General features: G+C 47.8%; 1 protein-coding gene across 2 annotated transcripts in view; it reads left to right on the top strand.

Annotated features, from left to right (window-relative positions):
* LOC108101655 (transcriptional regulator ATRX homolog) overlaps window positions 1-23,039 on the top strand; it is a 467,254-nt gene that overhangs the window by 375,997 nt on the left and 68,218 nt on the right. The gene's annotated exons all lie outside the window — the stretch shown is intronic.

The raw sequence follows: 23,039 nt of genomic DNA, 5'->3' as shown, positions 1-23,039 counted from the left end.
TTGCGGCATGCACTCTGCCTCATCACGCTGTACTAAAGGAGGGGAGTACCACCACCAAATTACGCGTGGTCTATGATGCGTCTTGCAAAACTTCCAATGGCCGTTCTCTCAACGATGTCCTTTGTACAGGCCCCGCGTTGCAGAATGATCTTCGGGGAGTCATACTAAACTGGCGCATGCATCGATATGTTTTTGCGGCAGATATCCAAAAAATGTACCGATGCATAGACATGCACCCAGATGATGCCCAGTTTCAACGGATTTTTTGGCGAAACGAACAGGATCAAATTCAGGAATATTGTTTAACTACAGTGACTTTTGGAACTGCGTCGGCTCCATATACGGCCATCAGGATTATGCATCAACTAGCTCAGGATGAAAGTGTGAGATATCCATTGGCACAACATGTACTGCAAAAGGAAATATATGTTGACGACGTTCAAAGTGGTCATGACACCGTTGATGGAGCCATCAAAATTCGAGAGGATCTAATTGCTGCACTTCAATCCGCTGGCATGTGTCTCAGGAAATGGGCATCTAATCATCCTGACTTGCTGGTTAACATTGCGCAAGAACATATGTCGAATTCAACCATTTTAGAAGTCGACAATCATGATTCAATAAAAACACTTAGTTTGTATTGGCATCCTAAAAGAGATGTTTATGGCTTTCATATAAAATTCAAAGTTAGTCAAGAATTTACTAAACGAGCATTACTTTCCACAGTGGCCCGGTTGTACGATCCATTAGGATTTATTGTGCCAGTTATCACAACTGCCAAAGCAATTTTGAAGGACGTCTGGAGTGTTCGTATTGAACGAACTGCTGGAGTTTCCTCGCCATTAGAGTGGGACGAAACACTTCCCCTAGATTTACGAGAACGCTGGAACGATTATATCACGAGATTACCAGATGTCGAGGCAATCCGTGTACCTCGGTGGTTAAATGTTCAACGTAGCACTCTAAAATCTCTTCAACTCCATGTATTTTGTGACGGATCGACCATTGCATATGCTGCGTGTGCGTATCTCAGAGTTCAATGGATGATACTGTACATACCCATTTAGTTACTGCACGTAGTCGCGTTACACCCACGAAGCCAATGACAATTCCGAGAGTGGAGCTTTCTGGTGCCCTGTTAGCCACCCAGCTGGCAAAGTGGTGCTGCCAACAGCTACATTTACAAGACCAAGCAATGTCGCTTCATTTTTGGTCCGATGCAAAGATCATACTGTACTGGATTAATGGAGATCCAATGCGCTTGAAGACTTTTGCTGCCAATCGAGTAGGACAAATTTTGGATTCAAGGGTACCGTCGCAGTGGCGACACGTGCCCACTGATACGAACCCCGCAGATTGCGCCACCCGTGGTCTTACCCCAACCCAGCTGGCAAATCACGATTTGTGGTGGTGTGGCCCACCATGGTTACAGCTACCGGATACGCAATGGCCAACTAATCGCTTGGATCCACCGGAGGATAACGTTGCCAGAGCTGAGCAGCGAGATCTTAAAAAATCAACACTCACTTTTACCACTTCGATTGATGAATCAATCATCACCTCATTTTCTTCCTATAACAGACTCATCTTTGTTGTGGCCTATATGCTACGTTTTGTACCCAATTCCAAATCTGCATTGGCATTGCGTCGAACAGGCCCAATAAAGACACACGAGTTTCAAGATGCCATGCTTCAAGTCGTTCGACTGGTGCAGCGGGAAGCGTTTCCATGTGAGATTTCTAGATTACAATCAAATAAATCCTTATCTAGCTCTAATAAACTTCATCAGTTATGTCCTTTTGTAGATCAGCAGAGTATCTTGCGGGTGCGAGGGAGATTAAAGAATGCTTTCCACATCTCTGCTAACCAACGCACTCCGATCATTCTCCCCAAGTCACATCACTTCACTGAGCTTGTGATCCGAAATGCTCATCATAATACACTACATGGAGGAATGGATCTCACACTAGCGACTATTCAACAGATTTTCTGGATTGTAAACGGAAAACAAGCAGTGAAACGAGTCCTACGTAAATGTGTTCCCTGTTTCAAACATCGTCCAAAACCAGCATCGCAGTTAATGGCAGATTTGCCATTTCATCGGGTAAACCCCCCAAAACGAGCATTTGAAGCTACTGGCGTGGACTACACTGGCGCTTTGGAAATTAAGGCATCTCGGTGTCGCGGACATCATACCTATAAAGCATATATCGCTGTTTTCGTTTGCTTAGCAACCAAAGCAATCCATTTGGAGGCCGTCACAGGATTGAGTACCCAGCATTTCCTATGGGCTTTGCAGCGTTTTATTGGACGCCGCGGATTTTGCAGACATATTTACAGCGACTGCGGCACAAATTTTATGGGTGCGGATAAATCGCTTCAATTGTGGAAGAAGGAATTTGTAAAAGAAATGACAACGACTGTGCTGCCTGAATTAACATCTCGCAACATTCAGTGGCATTTCAATCCTCCACACAGCCCTAATTTCGGAGGCTTGTGGGAAGCGAACGTGAAAACAGTCAAGAGGCCTCTGTTTCGTACTTTCCAGGGGGTCAAGATGACCTACGAGCAGTTGAACACAGTTCTTGTGCAAATAGAGGCATGTTTAAACTCTCGACCCTTGTGCCCGTTGACGTCCAATATTGAGAATCTCTCGGCTTTGACTCCGGCTCATTTTTTGATCGGTGATTCCATGATGTCTCTACCAAATTCCACCACTGCGGATAAATCTTTGGACTTGCAGTTTTTTGACGGCCAACGACTGGTAAGGCAGTATTGGAAGCGTTGGAGCGCAGACTGGTTGTCACATTTACAAGCTCCCCCAAAATGGTGGCAAGTAAAACCCAATCTAAAGGTAGATGATATAGTCATCATAAAGGATGAATGGAAACTTGGGCGAATTATAGAACTGCATCCCGGATCAGAAAACCTCGTACGTGTGGCTTCCGTTAAAACCTCGTCAGGAATATATAAGCGATCGCTTTCAAAATGTTGTCCTCTGCCTTTAGTTTGCAGCTCAGTAGCTAAAGGTCTCGCTTCATCAAATTAACGACAATTATTTTGCACATCTTTGATCCAACACATGCATGCTCTAACAAACACTTGTCTTTTCACAGCGTTTAATTGGCAACAAGGGAAAGCACTGGAGTTTAATACTGGGATCAGTATTGGCGGGCGGCATGTTCGAGCATCTATTAAGAGTATTTCGTAGAAGACAAAGAGTGTGCTTAATGCAGTTTTCTACGCTCTCGAGACGTCCCAGCAGCACAAAGACGAATGCCAAAATCCGACAAACCACTCTTTGGCAAGCGGTGTTCGGTGCTGGTCGGCCTGTGTCTTTGATTTTTATACCTTGAAGAACCCTAAAATGTTGATATAACTTAACCTTCGCAATTAAATTAGTTTGTTTTGATATCTAGTGAAATTTGTTAAATAAAATTAATCTTGAAGTTACTTCGGTTGTACCTATTTTTCTCTTGTCGAATGAAAGTCCCCAGAGCGGTAGACGATCAGCATTGACAATTTAGCATTTGTCACAACACTCTGCTTGTGGCAACGGTTATTGTGCTGTTGCCAATGGTCGCCATTGCCTGCAAGAAGGTGGATTGGAGCCTTGTTAAGCTCCAGAAAAGGATCCAATCCACCTTCTTGTTGCCGCGTCTATATTCTTTCTGACGAGGGCTGCTAAGACAGCATCATGTGACGCATTATCAAAGGCTCCCTCTATATACAGAAAGGCGCAGATTGCAACTTCTTTGTTGTCCACTGCCCCTTCAAGGGTGTGACAAAGTTGGTACAGTGCAGTGTCAGTTGAACGACCTGCCCTGTATGCGTGCTGCGTGTATGGTAGTCTACCAGCTTTTCCAACGTTTTAAGGCAAAACGAAGTTAAGCTGATAGGTCTGAAGGACTTTGGGTTGGTGACGTATTTCTTCCCTGCTTTGGGGATGAAGACCACCCTAGCTTGCGTGGCGTAACGCATTTGGGATGTGTCCAATTGCTAGGCTGCTTAGCATCAGTCTCCTTAAGCGGGTTAGGAGTAAGTCCGGTCAGGGAAGTGTGTTTCAAAGAGTAAAGCTAGTTTATCCCTGTCGTCGGAAGTGTAAGAGTGGTCACATTTCCTCAGGGCTAGGTTACTTTCTGGTGCAACTTTGGCCATAGCCTTGTGCAATCTTGCCCCTTCATGGGCAGTGCTGATTGCCTTACAGAAGTCTCTGTAGTTCTTCCGTTTGGCCTTCCTGATCTCTTTGTTATAGAGCGTCAGGCTTTGTTTGTAATGTCTCCAGTTCTCCTCGCTCGTTTTTGCTCTGTTGAAGAGCCGGCGAGTGGAGATTCGGAGCCGTTCCAGGTTGTCATTCCACCATGGGGCGTCTCTATCTGCTTTCCGTCTGCCAAGAGGGCAACTGTCCTCAAAAGCATTGGTTATCTTCTTGCAGAGGTTATCCACTGCCTGATCCAATACTAAAGAATGTCGGGGTATACCTGACGGTTCGTTAGAGAGATCGAGCTCAAGAGAAGACTTGAACCGATCCCAGTTTGTTTTCTTGGGATTCCTTTTGGGGGCGTCCCTAGCGATGTTGAAGTCTAATTCAAATCTAATGATTCGGTGATCCGACATTGATTCCTCTGGCGACACATGCCAGTTCTTAATAAGTGGTCCTAGAGACCTGCTCATAAGAGTTATGTCTAGGACCTCCTCTCTTACTTTAGTAATGAATGTCGGTGTGGACCCGACATTACTGATTTCTAGGTTACTATTTACAATAAATTCTATTAGCTGCTCCTCTCTGTTGTTGGCGTCACACCCGATGATTAGGGGCATCTTCTTCCTCCTGCAGCATTCCACGAGTCCGATGATTTCCGGCGGTGGGCATGCTGCATCCCCAGCAAAATACGCCGATACTACGGCGATCGCTGGTAACCTTCCTGTGCCGCTCACAGTTACCGCGACACAGTCACTACTTAGGAACTCTGAAAAGATATTATAATTGATATCTTTTTTTATTAATATGCATGCTCTTGGGTGTGCACCCCGTTGGTCGCATATTACCTTTGATTCCTTGGTGTACAGGCCTTTAATGCCCTGATTGCACCAAGGCTCCTGTATGAGAGCCCGAGATGTTGGTTGGTGAACAACCTGGCCAGGACGGCTGATGCCGCCTTGGCTCGGTGTAGGTTCACCTGGGCTAGCCTGTATGCAGCCATCACTGGAGCGGATGCTCCATCTTTGGTGAAGGGGGCGGGTGTTCCCCTTCACTGCCATCGGTCAGAGTGACGTCGGCCTCCATCTCGTCGTTATCGTCCAGGAGAGGCGCATGTGCCAACTCCTGGGAGGGCGTAGGATGCTCCTCATCCTCACTCCTCACATCCATAACGGCGCTAGGGTCCTCCTCTGTACCCATGGGCTCTTGTGGCTCGTCGAGGGATTCCTCGACCTCCACTTTGCCACCTGTGGGACCAGAGGGCGCTCCTTCTGCTGCGGCCACCTTTGCCGCCTTTCTCAGCCCACTCACCGAGACGGTACCGAACCTAAAGTTGAGCTGGTGCCCTCTAGCTACAATCTCGTCTCGTGTGAGCTGGTCGATCCCGATGACTAGGAGTGCCCCGCCTCCGTCGTTCTTCCGGGAGACCACCTTCCAGGCATCTGTCTCCAGCCTGTTCTTGCGCCCAAGCATCATGAGGAGTTCCTCATTACTTCTTTCCGCGCTTCTGGGGCACAAGACCATGACATTGAATGCCGCGGGAATGTCTTCCCTCACCCTGGTATCTAGGGGCACGCCCTTCCACGTTCTGAGCATGGGCACAACGGCCCTCAGCCAGTCCGCTGAATCCTGGTCCAGGCAGTCGATGAGGAGGTATCCTACCCTGAAGTGGATGCCCCAAACTTCCCAAAAATTATGACTTAAAAATGTCAATGGCGTTTCCCACCAGTAATTTAAACTTTTAAAATTTCTCGAAAACCCAATTAACCAGCTAAAACCAATTCGATCCCATCGGATACATTCAGAGAACCGACCACCCGGACGGCAAAGCGCACGGAGGCACCGACATCATGCATTAGAATCGTTTGCTACTGACTACAAGCAACACTAACAATACTGACTAATCACAATAAGTGAGTCAATCATAATATCGACCGTAAATTGTACTTTCGTTTCAATATAGCAAAAAAAGTTATAACACTCATTAAATATTTAGATAAATGTAAAAAAATATGCAAACTGTCATATTGAGCTCGATCGACAGAACGACAACTGCAAGTGAGTTTTTATTATTCTTTTTTTTTGGCATAGAAGTTGCACACCAATACGCAAGTGTATTCTTTTGTATATACCTTCTGTCAAAAAAGTACCGGGACTGGGTTAATAACACTCACATTTTCTATTTATTCATCCAAATTTATTTATAACTTGAGTCGAGGAAACAAAAAGAAGTCGCACGGAGCTAAATCTGGCGAATACGGAGCTTGTTCGATGGTATTTATCGAGTTTTTGACCTTGTATTCGTTGACAATGGTAGCTCGATGCGGCGGCGCGTTGTCGTCGTGAAAAATCCACGAATTGTTTGCCCACAAAAACGACCGAGTTTTTTCCGAATTCTTTCACGCAAGCGCTGAAGTACAGTCAAGTAATACTCCTTATTGACCGTCTGTCCCGGTGGCACGAACTCATGATGCACTAGACCGTGAATATCAAAGAAAACAATGAGCAAAACCTTCATTTTCGACTTGCTTTGGCGCGGTTTTTTCGGTTTTGGAGCATCTTTCGGTCGCCATTCGGACGATTGTTGACTTGTAAGTGTGTCGTATTCATACATCCACGTCTCATCAGCTGTAATGATACGTTCCATGAACGTGGAGTCGGAATTAGCGCGATGCAGCATGTCAGCAGACACCTGCTTTCGGTATTCTCTTTGCAGGAAATTCAGCTCTTTTGGAACAAGCCGTGCAGCGACTCGTTTCATACCCAAACGGTCAGTCAAAATGGTACGAATTGACTCGTGAGAGATGTTCAGGACTTGTGCTATCTCTCGTAAGCTGACATGATGATTTTCAAAAATAAATTCCTTCACTGCATCGATGTTAGTGTCGGTGAGAGAGGTGGATGGTCGTCCCGAACGAGGCATGTCTTCGACAATCTCACGACCCTCTTGGAATGCTTTGTACCACTCAAAAGCACGTGTTCTCGATAAAACTGCATCACCATAAGCCGTCTGCAACATTTTTAACGCGTCAGTACAAGAAATTTTGTTCGCAACACAAAATTTAAGGCAAATTCTTTGTTCAATATAGTTGTTCATTATAAAATTCGGCAAGCAATCAGAACATAGACTGACGTAACCAGCGACTGTAAACAAACTACTTCACAGATCGCGATCAAACTTACTTACTTAGTAATGCAGAACAGTGTTACCAACATAACAAAAAAAAATTTCCGAAATCGGTTTAGCACAGGCGTTTTAATTAATCCAGTCCCGGTACTTTTTTGACAGAAGGTAGTTGCCCGCGGCGTGTGGTGTTTAATTGTTTAAATTTTCATGCCAACAGATTGCTAATTTATCGTACCTGTCACGAAACACCTTGTTTCTTTGCCATTAACGAGGGATGCCCTGCAAGTGCTTCAAATGTAGCTGAAAAGTGGCAGCTGGACTAAAAGATCGGCACGCAGAACCAGAGGTATTGGTGCCAAAAATTGAAAGCTAGAGTTATTGACAAAAAATGAATAAAATTTCATTATTGCTTAATGTTGAAAAATTACACCTCACTTTTAATTCTCGCTTTAAACCCCATGTTTAAAATTGCGCAAAAGCAAATTGCAAAAAAAAAAAAAAAACCACACAAAAACAAACTAAGCGACAGCGAAAATTTGTCACAGCTGGCAACTGCCCTATAACAAAAACAAGAAAGGAATCTAGCTTCGGCAACCCGAAGCTTATATACCCTTGCAGTCATCAAATATGTCGATCAAAATACATAAGGGCTAAACAACATTAAAACTATGACGATTTTTCTTTTAATTTTTCATATTTTCGACTATTGTTCGTATGGCAGCTATATGATATAGTTGTCCGATTTTGATGTAATTAATATGCAATTCAAGAGCAGTTAGAAAACTCCATATTCCAAAAATCATGCTTGTCTGATGAAAACATCGATGTCAAAATGTTATTTCCGTTATTTCTATATAGATTTTTCGATCTTTCCTATGACAGCTATATGATAACGTTGTCGGATTTTAGTGAAATTTTTTTCTCGGTTCAAGGGTTATTAAGAGGCGCCATATTTTAAAATTAAAAACAACGACGTTATAACGACGTAATAATTATTTTTTTCCATTATTTCTCTATATATTTTTTGACCTTTTGTATGGCAGCTATATGATAGAGTTATCCGATTGTTGATTTGAAATTTTTATACGAAATTCAATTGTGGTTAGAAAATGCCATTTCGAAGAAATCAAGTCAATCTAATCAAAAACAACGGCGTGAGAATTTTGTATTTGATTCTCTCTTATGGGAGCTATCCGATATAGTCGGCTGATCCGGCCCGTTCCGACTTACATATATACTGCGTGCAATAACTTCACACCTTTTGGAACAGTTTCAACAAGATAGGTTTGAAACTGAGAGACAAGTTTGCGTAGAAACGGACAGGAGGACAGACGGACAGACGTATTTCGATTAAGATCGTGATGCTGATCAAAAAAATATATACTGTAATATGCTCACATATCGGGTACCCACTGTACCCCTTATATTTCGAATAAATACATAGTGGCATTTGCCCAAAACAAAATGTTCCCAGCATTTCAAGTGCGGAGTTCAATAACCCACACAAGAATGCAATGGTCAGCCTAAGTGCATAGTCGGCATGTCTGGCATGCCCGACCGAGTTTTAGTATGTCAGCATAATACACTCTCTCGCTTTTCGGCTTGCGCACCCGCTGTTGGCGCAGCCCTTATATGTATGCATATGACGACGGCGTAGCTGCGCAGTCCCTAGATTAGCTTAGAGTTAGAATAAAAGAGCATTGTATTTGGTAAGGCGAAGTATGAAGATCAGGCCACATTCTTTATATGCCTAAGTAAAATTAATTTAATTTAAAAAAAAAAATAAAGGCTAAGAAAAACAACAAAAGTGTGTCCGATTTATTTCAAGTGCGGTTATACATTAATAAACTATTGGGTTGGCAAGAAAATCGTGTCGTTTTTTTTTTTCAATATTTTCAAAGGTGATTTATTTATATCAGGACTTATAATTAATCAATTATGTATTGGCCGTTTTGTTCGACCACTAATGACCATCTTTCGGGCAGCTGCATAATTCCGCGCTCGAAGAACTTTTGATCTTTTCCAGCAAAGAATCGAGTCAAGTGGTTTTCGACAGCCTCATCTGAATGAAAGTTTTTACCATTCAAAGAGTTTTGAAGAGAGCGAAACAAATGGTAATCTGTGTGACGGCTCATTCCCAAGAGGCGCACATTCTTGTTTTTGTTTTCTTTGTTAGTTTTTCCTAGCTTTAATTAATTAGTCATGTAAGAGAAATACAATGAAGTCCTTGTTATTATAGTTCTAAGCAAACCAGTTAATCCGTACATAAAATAAGATTTAAAATTAAGCTAAACCAAGTTGCCATTTATTTCGCGTTATCAACGACATTGCCATTTATTTCGCGTTATCAACGACATTGCCATTTACTTCGCGTTGCCACCAACGTTGCCATTTACGGCACTATCGATTAACACGCTGACAGCTGATCCGTGGCCAGATCGCGACGCTGTCAAAAATCGCCACGTTGACAGCCTGGTCAGAGGATCGAGATGGTAACTCGATCTCTACCTTTCCGGACAGCCGTAGCGTGCAGACGTGCGCTCCGAAACTCGGCCTCTGCCCCGGTCCGCCGCAGACGGAAAACATAACCACACTTACGCAGACAGGTAAACCTCGATCACAAATAACCACGCGCAATACAGCCCCGAGGCTTAACTAACAAATAACCACGCCCAATACAGCCACCGCGGCTAATCAACGAATAACCCTCGGTGCAGCAGCAGGGAAAACAGGTTAGGGCAAGTGGCCAATAAAGTGAAGTGATACATTGTGAACATTTAATTCCTGTGTGTTCTTGATTTCGTAGACTTCATAGCAACTAACCCTAACTCGCACCTCCCCGATCCCTACCAGTAGTTAGTGATCCCTCAGGCGTGGCTACGACAATTCCTGGTGAACACAGAGAACGTCGGCGTGCCCCTGTTGGATTTAACTCCCGATCCCTACCAGTAATTAGCGATCCCTCAGGCGTGGCTACGACAATTCCTGGTTAATTCAGAGAACGTCGGCGTGCCCCTGTTGGATTTATAACCCGATCCTTGTCAGTAGATAGCGATTCCTAAGGCGTGGCTACGACAATTCCTGGGCAACCAGAGAACGTCGGCGCGCCCCTGTTGGATTCATACCCTGACCCCTGCCAGTAGTTGGTGATCCCTCCGGCGTGGCTACGACCCTTTCCTGGTTAGCCCAGAAGAAGTCGGCGTGCCCCATTCCTGTGCCCGTAGTGAGTATTCCTGAGCCCTCTCGGACACGCTCACGTGTTCCTAACCTGTCCTACCGAGCATAGATTCGGCCCAACCAGGTGTCTCACCGCTCCGCTCTCCCCTCGCTAACGGCGCAGAGCCTGCCACAGGGTGCGCAGTGTGCCCAAAGCCGGAGTACCGTTAATCCAAAATCCGCACTCTACAGTTCCTATCATAAACAAGTTCCCCCTGTGAATTACAAATTTCTTGTAAGGATCTCTGGCACGACTGAGGTCTATCCCAGCCTAAGAAGATTCGTTACAAATGGCGCCCGAACAGGGACTTGTAGGGTAAAATCCTAGGAAAATTCCATCTTGTAGAGCAGGTTAAAATTTGGAGAAAATAAATCCGGTTTCGGAGCACCGAAAAATTGGCCAAAATCATCAGAAACGCGAAACGTGACGAAAAGTAACGTGACCGAGTGTACCGCAGAAAGCCCACGAGCTAACGGCGCGATCCGAAAAGTAAACCGAGCGAGTGAACCAGTGAATCAGTGAGCAAAGTGAACCAAAAAAATAACCAGTGGAAGAGGAAAATTTATAACCTAACAAGTGAACGCGAAAGTGACATACAGTGGAACAAAATATATATAAACAAACAAAATACACTGTGAAAAATAAATAAATCCATATATACTACACTATGAAAAATAAATATATAAAATACACTGAAAAAAAAATTATATTTAATTAATAAACTAAATATACGGGGAAAAAAAATAAAATAAATAAATATATACAAATATAATACACGGGGAAAAAAAATATATTAAATTATAATGGATAAATAAATGACATACAACGAACCACAACTTTACAAAACAAATAAAATCAAATTAAAACAACAACTCACAATAAAAAAATAAAAAAAAAATAAATAAATAAATAAAATAAAACGCTGGGTCAGAAAATACCCAAGCACAAACTCATCATCGAAGAGATGCCAACCATGGAGGAATTAAATAACCCAGCGCAGGACAAAGACGCAGCAAACAATCCCGGTGAGTCTGTTCCAATTAGACTTAAGAATCCTGGTGTTGGGACGACTTGGATATATTCCCGTCGTAAGGAGGAATTATTAGCCTTCGCAGTAGAGTTTGGGTTCGCGTCGGGGGGCCGCGTCGAGGACCTCCAGAAAAATTTCGCTGCCTTCGTCAAACATTCGGAGCTGACGGACGCAGTCTGGACTAGGCTAAAGGCCCTCGAGATGCATTTTTCTTCGCGTGTCCCAAGCCCGAACCCTGGCGAAGAGAAAGACAACGCCGCCGACGATAAGGCCTCCGTTTCGAACGCGATTATAAATAGGAATATGCACTCACTACTTCTCCCGGGTAATCTACTCCCCGGTAATCCTCCCCCTGGTAGTCCCGGCATTACCATACACGCACCACAGACTCAAGGAGTCTCGGGGATCGAAGCCCCTCGGAGTTCTACATGCACCCCGGAAAGAATTCGCAAGTGGGGACTACAATTTGATGGCCGATCCGACCCTCTAACCTTTATCGAGCAGGTAGAGAGTCGCGCAATCTCCTACGGCATCGAGTTACAAACACTTCCTCGGGCTATGGCCGAGCTTTTGACTGACCGGGCGGATAAATGGTTTCAGACCAGCCGGCTTCAAGGCGCGGACTGGATAACCTTCCGCAAGGAATTCTTAGAATTCTTTTAACCTCCACGGTACCTCCAACGTTTAGATGATAAGATAAGGGGGCGAGACCAGCAAGACGGAGAAAGTTTTAAGGACTTTGTGCTGGATTTCCGTGTGCTCATGAGACACGCGGGCTACACCGAACAACAGGAACTCAACCGACTCTACGAGAACGCTGCTCCGGAGTACCAAATGTACATACGCCGCCACGAATTTAAAACCATCGGAGAGCTAACCCAGCTCGCCACAGACTTCGAAACCGTTAAACAACGTAGTCTAAGCCGGGAGAATTCCCGCCGAACCCCAGTCGCAGCTTCTCGCGCTCCACATCAGACGTCCCGGGAGCACTCTTGGAACACTCAGGCCCCCCCAAATAGGCCGGGAAACTCAAACGCAGAGCTAGGACCCCGACAATCGGCCGCGCCCATATCGAACAGGATCATCACACCATCGCAAAGGACAGACGTAAGGAACAGCAGACGGTATTCCTGCTGGGATTGTGGTCGACAAGGAATTCGCACCATCGATTGTTGCCGTAATACGCAGCCGGGAAACGGACCGAGTCCTCGCGTCGCGCGGAATACGACGGGGACCAGCGAGTAACCGCACCCCTCAGATTACAAGACGGAAAGATAGTGGCTACAGTAAAAGTTGGAGGACAGACTAGGCTAGCCACGATAGACACCGGAGCGTCACGCAGTTTCGTAAGTCAGGAGTTTGCCAATGCGGTCGGCGAACCGCATCAATTCAAAGAAATTCGAACCCAGATAAGTCTTGCCGATAACTCGAGGATAGAAGTGTCAAAATTATTCATAGCCAGGATCACACTAGTGCAGGACCTTCTCGAGGTACCACTACTTGTCATGCCATCCATGCTAGAACCCTTGATTTTAGGATTAGATTTCCTTAATAGTATAGGAACGACGCTGCGCTGCGGAACAGCAGAGCTGCGGCTATCACCAACACCCAATCCAGTTGAGCTTCGAAGCATGGGCTGCAACAAGGAAAGACCGGTAACAACATCCCTCAAGGGGAACTACAACGGACCTATTACAAACCAGAGAAACGCTGGCCCTGATCCCACGCGATCACCAGAACCTGTCACACACCAGGAACGTGCAGAACCAGCACCCACGAGCGGATCGGAACCAACCGAATCACCGGGACCCCCAGACACACAGGAGCCCAAATCACACATGACAAAACAAACACAAGAGGAAGAGACCTTGAATCCCCGGAGTCAACCAGCACGGATTACTGAGGCAGAGCTTCATCCGCAACCGGACGCGCAGCAGGCGGCGGAACCAAGCCACTGCGTCGAGACCACGACGGAAGACACGGATACAGTATCACAGGAACCACAACAGTTAAGCGAAGATCAGGAACAGCAGATACAAAACTTTCTTAACATCCAGCTCAAGAAGTTCGAGGGAATGACGGGCGTAGCAACTATAGCCCAACATAGAATCACCATGCGAGATGACAAACCGTGTAAGCAGAGATACTTTCCCAAGAATCCTGCCATGCAGGAGGTCATTAACCAACAGGTGGACGCCCTACTCGAGCAAGGGTGTATCGAACCTTCTCGTAGCCCGCACAGCGCTCCTTTGGTGCTGGTGCGGAAAAAGACTGGACAGTGGCGCATGTGCGTTGACTACCGTCAGCTTAACGCCCGATCAATTCCTGACGCATACCCACTGCCTAGAATCAATCATATTCTAGAGAGACTCAGGAACGCGAAGTACATCTCTACCTTGGATCTGCGCAATGGATATTGGCAAATACCTATGGCGCCAGACAGCCGTGAAAGCACCGCTTTCACAGTACCGGGGAGAGGACTTTATCAGTGGCGAGTCATGCCTTTCGGCTTGCACTCCGCCCCCGCTACTTTTCAGCGTGCGTTGGACAGCGTGATTGGCCCGGATATGGAGCCGCACGCCTTCGCCTATCTAGACGACATAATTGTCATCGGGGCTACCTTAGAGGAGCACATGGATAATCTCTGTCGTGTCTTTGAGCGGCTCAGAGGAGCCAACTTGCGTATCAACCAAGAAAAATGTTCTTTCTTTCAGCAAAGACTAACGTACTTAAGACATGTCATTAGTAACCAAGGCATCCATACAGACCCAGAGAAAGTCGCCGCTGTGCGAAATCTGAACCCGCCGGAAAACCTCAGAGAACTACGACGTTGTCTAGGGATGGCCTCCTGGTACCGGAGGTTTGTTCCCAACTTTGCATCAGTGGTCCAACCAATGACCAACTTACTCAGAAAGAACCAGAAGTGGACCTGGGGAGAGGAGCAGAACTCGGCCTTCGACCGGCTCAAGGAACTTTTGACAGACGCACCCGTCCTAGCGTGCCCCGATTTTACTGAGAAAATGACTCTGCAAACCGATGCTAGTAATTACGGACTAGGCGGTGTTTTAACTCAAACCATCAACGGGCAGGAACGAGTGATAGCCTACGTGAGCCGCAAACTAGACGCGGCCGAGCTTAACTACTCCCCAATGGAAAAGGAATGTTTGGCAATCGTCTGGGGAATTCGCAAGCTCAGATGTTATCTCGAAGGTTATTATTTTAACGTAATCACCGATCATCTAGCGATTAAGTGGCTGAACCATATAGAGAACCCCACGGGAAGAATCGCCAGATGGGCGCTTGAGCTACAACAATGTCAATACGATGTCCAATACCGCCGAGGAAAATACAACGTAGTCGCCGACGCTCTATCCCGACAGCCGTTAGAGAGGCTCCAGCGGATCACGACCGGCAACCAGCGGTGTAAGTGGATTCAACGCAAATTACAGGACATCAATGATAACTCACAGAAGTTTCCGGATTACGTCGTCGAGAACGGAGAACTGTATCGCCACTTAGGACATCGACCCGACGACCAGGACTACATACCTTGGAAGTTATGTGTGCCAGGCGAACACCGCCAACGAATTCTACAAGAATGCCACGACGCGCCCACAGCAGGTCACTTGGGGGTACGGAAGACCATCCTCCGTATCTCCCAGAAATACTACTGGCCTGGCATGTTTCGTGACGTCGGGGCATATGTACGAAAATGTGTCTTGTGCCAAAAGTTTAAAGCAGACCAACGAAGGCAAGCCGGCATGATGCTCACGAGACAGGTAGAGGAACCATTTGCAGTGTTATGCGCAGACTTCGTGGGCCCGCTGCCCCGTTCCAAGCAAGGAAACAACATGCTACTTGTTTTCTTTGATGCGTTCACTAAATGGATTGAACTGATCCCTCTACGCAAAGCAACCTCGGCGTCTCTAATTCGAGCCTTCCGTGAACGAGTCCTAGGTCACTTCGGAGCACCGAAGAAAATGGTGTGCGATAATGGCACTCAATTTACTAGCAAAGCATTTCGAACCTTTCTATCAGACATAGGAGTAGAGCTCCAGTATACAGCACCCTACTGCCCTCGCGAAAACCCCACCGAAAGGGCGAACCGCACAATCAAGACGATGATCTCGCAGTATCTAGGCGACCAGCAAAACACATGGGATACTCTCATCCCCGAAATCACTCTTGCATTGAACTCTAGTGTCTCCGACTCGACGGGATACAGCCCGGCATTCCTGCTACAAGGCAGAGAACCGCGGTTACCCAAAGCATGGTACGACCAAGTCACCCCGGGAACGGGAACGGTACCACAGACGCCCACGCAGAGAGCCGACCACTTACGAGAGATCTACAGCATCGTCCAGGGAAACATACAGAGAGCGAGCAAAGATCAGGGTCGTCAGTATAATCTCCGCCGTAGGGAATGGCGTCCGGTCCTAGGTTCCTTTGTTTTGGTGCGACAACACCACCTTTCAAAGGCTTCCGAAGGATTCGCGGCCAAGTTAGCGCCGAAGTTTGATGGACCATATAAAGTTGTGGCCTTCACCTCTCCCAATATCGTTCGGTTACGCCTCCCCGGCGAACGAAAGGGGCGGTTAGCCAATATCGCAGATTTAAAAGCTTTCCATTCTTCCTCCTCAACAGGAAACAGCGAGTCCGAAGACGATGACCCCGAAGACGCAAAAGGCCCGTGTCTACCCGTTCCAGCCGAATAAGATGAAGCGACGACACCAAGTATCATCGAGGGGTGATTATAAGCATAAACCACCAAACTATTGTTAGCTTTAAGACTTGATTCACTGTTAGGAAATTTGTTAGCTGCTGCCCGATTTTAGGAGTCTTTCACGCGCCCATATATATATACCTATTCGTATTCTAAGCTAGATAAGGCCTAATTTTAAAATATTCAGTAGGAAGCTACCATGGACAACCAGGAGATCGTTGACCTGTGCAGCAGCGACAGTGACGCGACGCCACCACGAGCTCAGTCACCCAAACCCCGGCACCCGCGTCTCTGGCACGAGGCACAGCGCACCCAACCGAGGCCACCTTCTACCCGGTCATCCAACGGGTCAGACGCAGACCGCGAGTACGTGGATATCAGCCCCCCTCACCGCGATGAGGAAATTCCCTGCCCTCGCCGTCCTGCCACACCACGCTATGGCCCTCCCCGGAGGCATATGTTGAGGATGTCAGCGACGACGAGTGGGCCAGCGGGCCACGCGACCCATGGAGCGACGAGGAAATCCACTTCGGAGACGGTTCGCCTCGGTACTGCAATGAGCCTCGCTATGCCCCATCCCCGGAGGCCTACGTCCAGGATGACAGCGACGACGACGACGGGCCACCGTACGACGACGAGGGAGCCAGCGACGGACGGGACACGCCGAGTGGCGCCGGGGTCGGCTACGGAGGCGTTCCACACCAGTTTTTTGAACACTACGAAAGGTACGTCACCCGACACAGCCACTGGATACAGTTGCTCCAGGTCCACTACACATCATGCTGGATCCGGATGCCCTTTCGGCCAACGGAGGAGCCGATCATAGAGTTCCCAACCTCACCGGAGCCGAACCTCGCGCTCGTAGGCCCCGACCCGAGCGACGTCGACGACGTCCAGGACCCGACGGCCCAGTCTAGCAGCACTGCGTCGCCCGCTGGGCACTCAACCATCGGCCAGGCTCGTCAGCCCGAGCGCGTACACTCCGCTCCTGGCGATGCCCTGGACCCGACGGCTCCATCACAGACCAGTTTCAACACTGCGTCGCCCACTGGGCAATCAATCATCGGCCAGGCTCGTCAGCCCGAGCGCGTTCACTCCGCTCCTGGCGATGCCCTAGACCCGACGGCCCCATCATGGACCAGTCTACGAACTGCGTCGCCCACTGGGCAATCAATCACTGGCCAGGCTCGTCAGCCCGAGCGCGCGCACTCCGCTTCTGACGACGTCTTGGACCTAACAATCCCTTCGCGGACCAGTCTAAGCACTGCGTCGCCTACTGGGCAACCAATCACCGGCCAGGCTCGTCAGCCCGAGCGCGCGCACTCCGCTCATGACGACGCCTTGGACCTGACAACTCCGTCGTGGGCCGGTTCCACCATTGCGTCGCCCGCTGGGCCCTCAACCACCGGCCAGGCTCATCAGCCCGAGCGCGTTCACTCCGCTCCTGATGATGCCCTGGACCCGACGGCCCTGCCAAGCACCACATTCAGCGCTGTGCTGCGCCCGGATAGCTCAGCCGGTAGAGCATTGGACTTGACGTCAGCGACGAATGATCCCCGCGTAGCCGCCGGCTCCACTTTTGGCCTCGACGACCCGGACGAACGCGACACCTTTCCCTGGGGAGGTGCCCTAGCCACTTCCAATCGGATCCCAGTCGCCCTGAGGATGCTGCGTGCCGAGAACCACTATGCCGCACACGTCGCCACCCGCCAGCTGAACCATGCCGAATCGTCGGATACGGCTAGCGGGAAGTGTATGGCCTGGTCGTCCCAGCGACTCCGACACAGACGGCGTCGCCATCTTCCGACGCGATCGACCTCCCTCGGAAGCCAGCGCCGACATACTGGAGTTGGGGATTTCAGACGAGGCGATGGACGCTTTGATGGCCGAACTCCCACCAGAGGTCGAGAGCCTGGTCCTGGACTGGCTGCCGGATGGAGGCGCTCCAGTTGCCCCGTCAGTACAGGACGCAGGCGAAGTCAGGGTAGTCCCCCCAGAGGAGTGGACGTGTAACACGCCGGATGGGAGAATCCCCACCAACGTCGCGGACATCATCCAAGCCCGAGCACTTCAAGCCAGGTCCCGTCAGCGATACCGCCTTCAACGCCCAGAGGGAAGTTACCGGGTCACCAGCCGCACAAACGGCTCCGTTTCGATTCTTTTCGACCCCTCCCCGAAGTAGGAAGGGGGTGTGACGCCTCATTCCCAAGAGGCGCACATTCTTGTTTTTGTTTTCTTTGTTAGTTTTTCCTAGCTTTAATTAATTAGTCATGTAAGAGAAACACAATGAAGTCCTTGTTATTATAGTTCTAAGCAAACCAGTTAATCCGTACATAAAATAAGATTTAAAATTAAGCTAAACCAAGTTGCCATTTATTTCGCGTTATCAACGACATTGCCATTTATTTCGCGTTATCAACGACATTGCCATTTACTTCGCGTTGCCACCAACGTTGCCATTTACGGCACTATCGATTAACACGCTGACAGCTGGTCCGTGGCCAGATCGCGACGCTGTCAAAAATCGCCACGTTGACAGCCTGGTCAGAGGATCGAGATGGTAACTCGATCTCTACCTTTCCGGACAGCCGTAGCGTGCAGACGTGCGCTCCGAAACTCGGCCTCTGCCCCGGTCCGCCGCAGACGGAAAACATAACCACACTTACGCAGACAGGTAAACCTCGATCACAAATAACCACGCGCAATACAGCCCCGAGGCTTAACTAACAAATAACCACGCCCAATACAGCCACCGCGGCTAATCAACGAATAACCCTCGGTGCAGCAGCAGGAAAACAGGTTAGGGCAAGTGGCCAATAAAGTGAAGTGATACATTGTGAACATTTAATTCCTGTGTGTTCTTGATTTCGTAAACTTCATAGCAACTAACCCTTACTCGCACCTCCCCGATCCCTACCAGTAGTTAGTGATCCCTCAGGCGTGGCTACGACAATTCTTGGTTAATCCAGAGAACGTCGGCGTGCCCCTGTTGGATTTATAACCCGATCCTTGTCAGTAGATAGCGATTCCTCAGGCGTGGCTACGACAATTCCTGGTTAATCCAGAGAACGTCGGCGTGCCCCTGTTGGATTCATACCCTGACCCCTGCCAGTAGTTGGTGATCCCTCAGGCGTGGCTACGACAATTCCTGGTTAATCCAGAGAACGTCGGCGTGCCCCTGTTGGATTTATAACCCGATCCTTGTCAGTAGATAGCGATTCCTAAGGCGTGGCTAAGACAATTCCTGGGCAACCAGAGAACGTCGGCGCGCCCCTGTTGGATTCATACCCTGACCCCTGCCAGTAGTTGGTGATCCCTCCGGCGTGGCTACGACCCTTTCCTGGTTAGCCCAGAAGAAGTCGGCGTGCCCCATTCCTGTGCCCGTAGTGAGTATTCCTGAGCCCTCTCGGACACGCTCACGTGTTCCTAACCGGTCCTACCGAGCATAGATTCGGCCCAACCAGGTGTCTCACCGGCTCGTTGGAGCACCCCCTTCCGCTCCGCTCTCCCCTCGCTAACGGCGCAGAGCCTGCCACAGGGTGCGCAGTGTGCCCAAAGCCGGAGTACCGTTAATCCAAAATCCGCACTCTACAGTTCCTATCATAAACAAGTTCCCCCTGTGAATAACAAATTTCTTGTAAGGATCTCTGGCACGACTGAGGCCTATCCCAGCCTAAGAAGATTCGTTACATCTGAAAGTGCTAAGTCCGGAACATAAGGTGGATGTGGTAGCACTTCCCAATTCAGCTCTGTTAATTTTTTCCGAGTGACCAAAGATGTGTGGGGCCTAGCGTTGTCATGGTGAAAGACTATACCCTTGCGATTAGCTAGTGCCGGCTCCTTTTCTTTAATTTTTTCCGCCAAATTGAATAGCTGGCGACAGTACACATCTGAATTGATGGTTTCATTCCGTCCCAGCAGCTCAAAGTGCACTACACCCTTCCAATTCCACCAAACAGACAGCATAACTTTCCTCTGATGGATATCGGCCTTTGATGTGGCTTGGGCTGGCTCACCTTTCTTGCTCCATGATCTTTTTCGTTGGACATTATTGTAAACAACCCACTTTTCGTCGCCAGTAATGATCCGCTTCAAAAAAGGATCGTTTTTAATCCGTTGCAGCAGAGAATAGCAGATGTTGATACGCTTAGTTAGGTGAATTTTCTTTAAGTTATGCGGAACCCAAACATCGAGCTTGCTTACGTAGCCAAGTTTCTTCAAATGGTTTTCAACCGTTGTATGCGACACACTGAGCTTCTCTGACATCTCCCGCGTTGAATAACGCCGCTTTTCATCCAGCAAAGCCTGAATTTGTTCGTCAAAAACGGCCCATGGTCGACCAGAACGTGGGGCGTCTTTAACACCAAAATCTCCAAGCCTGAATTTGGCAAACCAGCGCTGACATTGGCGATCACTCATGGCATCTTTACCATGCACTTCGCACAATTTCTCGCGAGCTTCGACTGCTTTTTTTCCTTTTCGGAAGTAAAAAAGCAAAATATGCCGAAAATGCTCGCAACTTGCTTGGTGCTTTCTACGGAATTGTGCGATTAGCCCGGTAGAGTTTGTGCGATTGCCCAACCGGTAAATGAGAATACAACTTTATTTTTCCTATTTCACAACGTTTATTCAATCTTTATCTGACAGAATACTGGTTTGTCGTGACGTCTCCTCTGGGTGTGTCTGCCTCTCCAATGATCCCGCTCGCTTGTCGCCGTTGATTTCGGGCGTTTCACGTGGGGAGTTAGACTATCTGGGCTATTGGAAACGTCACCGTTCTCAGACTATGGTGAAGAGGCGCCGTGTTCTCCAGGCGTTTGCCCTTCGCAACCGCGACCTCCTGTCCCTTGCTCTGTTCCGACTGGCTCACCGGACGCTGACTTAAATCTCACCTTCGGTCCAGGCGTACGCCGGGCACTCGTCAAATGATCCTTGCGTGGCACGACCAGTTCAGACGAACGTTCCACGCTAATCTTGACTACTCCGTGCTGGGGCTGTTCAGTCCTCGGCTCTCGGGGTTCTGCTGCTCCACGACTCTTGCAGACTACGCATGGCTTTCGGCGTACACGCCTTTCACACCCGTGCGGTTCAACTGCGCGTCCTTCGCGGCTTGTCGCATCATGACGTAACCCTCGCCTCGAGACGGACGAAGCGTACGCCGGAGCACAGTCTGGTAGACTCTACGGTATGCGTCTGGTTCTTGACTCCTCCCCGATGAGGTCCTCGAATAAGGACTCGAAAGTGTAGACCTGGTAAGGACTCGCCGGGCAATACTCCAGGCTCAATGTCATTAACGAGTAGTCGTCACAGGCGCCTTATTCGACGCTTTGTAATGCCCACAGAACCTCAGCTACCTGTGTCTCAATTCGGAGACTTAGGGATCTTACTCCTTGTAGATTTCTTGCTTACGATCCTGGTGTCCTTTGTCCACGCCGTTGATCCTGATTCCTTGCTGGTTAACTCTTCTACTTTTTGCTTGATCATGTTTGACTTCTCGTCTATACTTGCGTTTGACTCCTCGTTGATTGATCCCTGCTGAACTGCGGGCCCCGCTTATATAGGGCTCCTGGTCCCGTTAATCCTCAGCGTCTCCTTTTCGTCCGGTTCCAAGGTCCAACACCGACCCGTTACTTTCCTGGCTAGCTCGCGCGATCAGTTCCCAAGTCCACCGTTGTCTCCTTTTCGTCCGCGTCCAAGGTCCACCGTGGTCCCGATATTTCTCTGGTTAGATCACGTGATCGGGTCCAAAGACCACCGTGGCCCCGTTATTTCTCTGGTTAGATCGCGTGATCGGGTCTAAGGTCCAACGCGGTCCCGTTACTCTTCTAGCCAACTCAATATCATTTGTGGGGAGTTATCCAACTTTTCACAGCCTATTGACTTTGTTTAGCTAAGTAAGGGATATTTAAATACAGTAGAATCCTGTTATAACGACTCCGCTTATAGTGTCCGTCCGGGTTGTGCGTCGAAAACTCGATGGTTTAGTTGGTCCCCATACAAAGTTATATGAAAGGGCGTCCGCTTAGAGCGTTTCCGCTTTTAGCGACAAACCGCTTATAAGAATGAAATTTTTCAAGAAAATTGAAAAATTTAACCGGATATTGCGTCGTGCCAGAAAAAATACAGTGCCATAGTTCAAAATTTAAGCATCAAAACACGCTGTTAGAAATGTATGTATTTGTCAGTGATCGGCACCCTTGCTTGTGTGCGTAGCAGCGACACGAAGGATCTTGCACTGGCACAACTCTCTGTAAGTTTTAGCTGTCGCCTTAAAAACGCTGCTGCGAGACAGAGAGAGTCGAAGTGCAATGCCGACGTCACACTGTGTGTGCAGACCTCATAGTCTATTCCATGAGATGTCCCGTTATATTTCAAGTTTTTTCTGCTTTTTTCCGAGTAAAACTAAATGTTTTAATTTGCCAAATGCAATATGTGCAATAATAAGCTCATTCAGTTTTCAGTATTTAGAAAAACCTATGTTTATTTATTAATTTATTAAATTTTTCGTTTTAATTAAAAAATTAATTTGATTTATTTTAAAAACCTATTACAAACACAGCAACCATAAAATAATCAAAAAAAAATTTTTTTTCCTCCTTTTGCTTAGTGCGTCTTCCAGTTATAACGACGAAAAATGGTCGGTCCCTTGAAAGTCGTTATAACCGGATTCTACTGTATACGGCTTGGCGCGATACATTTATTTACGTTTTACATATTTTTTAAATTAAGCCATGTTAACTA

This window comes from Drosophila ficusphila, unplaced genomic scaffold (assembly GCF_018152265.1).
Source record: "Drosophila ficusphila isolate 14025-0441.05 unplaced genomic scaffold, ASM1815226v1 contig_414, whole genome shotgun sequence".
NCBI classification, from domain to species: Eukaryota; Metazoa; Arthropoda; class Insecta; order Diptera; family Drosophilidae; genus Drosophila; species Drosophila ficusphila.
This window is presented reverse-complemented; position numbering and strand designations above follow the sequence as displayed.